This window comes from Orcinus orca, chromosome 3 (genome assembly GCF_937001465.1).
Source record: "Orcinus orca chromosome 3, mOrcOrc1.1, whole genome shotgun sequence".
NCBI classification, from domain to species: domain Eukaryota; kingdom Metazoa; phylum Chordata; class Mammalia; order Artiodactyla; family Delphinidae; genus Orcinus; species Orcinus orca.
In genome coordinates, this window is record NC_064561.1 from 87185939 (window position 1) to 87188654 (window position 2716).

The following is a 2716-nucleotide window of genomic DNA, read 5'->3' on the forward strand; positions in this document are numbered from 1 at the left end:
GGATTCCCAGTCCTAAAACAGCATCTCTTACTGTCATTCTTTGCCTAGACGGAACAGCCATCCCTGAGCTCCTAAACAATTTTTGTTCCCCTTTCACCAGTTACTTGCTTAGTACTGTCACCTGGCATGTCCTCTAGGCCTTCGCGTGAAATACTGTCAGCTGTTTATTCAGCTTTATGTTATATATCCTACCTAGCTCTCTTTCTGAATCTTTGAATCCTTTTTCCATCATCAGCCCTGATAACTCTGACATTCCTACTTAATTTATTTTGTGTCAGTATTTTTTTAAATGTTTCTAATAGCTATCCTAGGAGAGAATAGCATGATCTCCCACTGTAGATGCCAGAGTGTTAAATTCTATTTCACAGGACTATCTCCCATATTGATAAACTCCCCCATCCACAACTTTCTTTTTTGTTCTGTTCCCCTTCGTTCAGCATCCTTAACATATACAATCCTGTGCATCTACTCTTGGTATATTGGTACATATTAGCCAAATCCTGCAGCAACGGCAGCACATAGTTTTCCTCATTCCTTAGCAAGCCTAATAGTTCTCCATATGGATGTTCTGGGATTTGTGCTGGTACTTTCTTAGATCGGGTTTCCTGAAAATGGGGATTTTTAATGGGAAAGTTGATGGACAATGCTCTTAGGAAGTTCACCTGTTAGAATGTGAGAAAGGCAGAATCTGGCCGAAGGAGAAGCTGAATCACAATGTACAGTTGACCCTCGAACAATGAGAGAATTGTTGAACAACCCTCCACACAGTTGAAAATCTGAGTATAACTTATAATCGGCCATCCCTCTATGTGGTTCCTCCTTATACACAGTTCTGCACCCATGGATTCAGCAACTGCAGATCGTATAGTACTGTTCTGATCTATTTCTGGATCTCAGTGCTGGTTACACAGTATGTTTAGTTTAAGAAAATCCACTGAGTTTTAAATTAACAGTAGATGGAAATTAATGCAGGCATAGTAATTCAGTGAGTTTTTTTACGGGTTAGAGGTTTAGAAAAAAGTTTTTAAAAATCTTTATTAAAAGATACTTTTCAGAGCCAATTATTTTCAGAAAAAAAAGTTTTCTTAAATGAAAATAAAGATGAAAAGACAAAACTTTAAATACTCTAAAAAATTTCCCCAGAGCTGGATTTTTTCAGTTTATATAATGCAATCTGCTTAAACTGATCTATTCTAAACAGTCTTTCACCACTGTGACCGTCCAAAATTAACAACTTTTATTTATATATGTAAGGTCCTTCCAGGGTACATTTGAATCATCAAAGACAGACAAAGATGTGTTTAATTTCATTTAAGTCTATTTGGTTAAATTTTCTGTCTTTGAACATCAGTAGAGCCATGTGTGATATCTAATGGAAAATATTTCAGATTATTTGCTTAAGTAGATGGTCATGTCTGAGTCTATCATCTATTATTTATATTTTAAAGACATTTAATTTTAGAACTATATAATTTTGTTCTCTATTTTCTTCCTTCCGTCTTAGGTGTACACCTAATACATAGATGGATTTACAAAAGTATAGGAACTAGAATGTTTATAACATCACTGTTTATAATAGGCCAAAACTGCCAACTACACTATTAATGCCTATCAACACTAGAATGGATAAATAAACTGTGGTATATGTCCATAATAGTAGTATGTAACAATGAGAATCAAAATCAAAATCCACATACAACAATATAAATGAAACTCACAGACATATCAATTGAAAGAAGTTCAATTATTCATGAAATACTCATGAATTCAAAGTTCAATTATTCATGGCTGAATAATATTCTGATGTGTGTGTGTGTGTATCACAATTTGTTTATCCATTTAGCTGTCAACACTTAGGTTGTTTCCATGTCTTGACTATGAAATAATGCTGCAATGACCATGACAGTGCAGATGTCTCTTCAACATAATGATTTTGTTCTCTTTGGATATACACCCAGAAGTGGAATTGCTGGATCATATGGCAGTTCTATTTTTAATTACTTGAGGAACCTCCATACTGTTTTTCATAGTGGCTATATTAAAACACTTCCTGATGTAAAATTCCTATACACTAGCAATGAAAGATCAGAAAGAGAAATTAAGGAAACAATCCCATTTACCATTGCAACAAAAAGAATAAAATACCCAGGAATAAATACCTAAGGAGGCAAAAGAACTGTACTCAGAAAACTAAGATACTGATGAAAGAAATCAAAACGACACAAACAGATGGAGAGATATACCATGTTCTTGGATTGGGAGAATCAATATTGTGATAATAACTATACTACCACAAGCAATCTACAGATTCAATGCAATCCCTATCAAATTACCAGTGGCATTTTTCACAGAATTAGAACAAAAAATTTTACAATTTGTATGGAAACACAAAAGACCCCGAAGAGCCAAAGCAATCTTGAAAAAGAAAAAACGGAGCTGGAGGAATCAGGCTCCCTGACTTCAGACTATACTATAAAGCTACAGTAATCAAGACAGTATGGTACTGGCACAAAAACAGAAATATATATCAGTGGAACAGAATAGAAAGCCCAGAGATAAACCCACGCACCTATAGTCACCTTATCTATGAAAAAGGAGGCAAGAATATACAATGGAGAAAAGACAATCTCTTCAACAAGTGGTGCTGGGAAAACTGGACAGCTACATGTAAAAGAATGAAATCAGAACACTCCCTAACACCATATACACAAAAAAA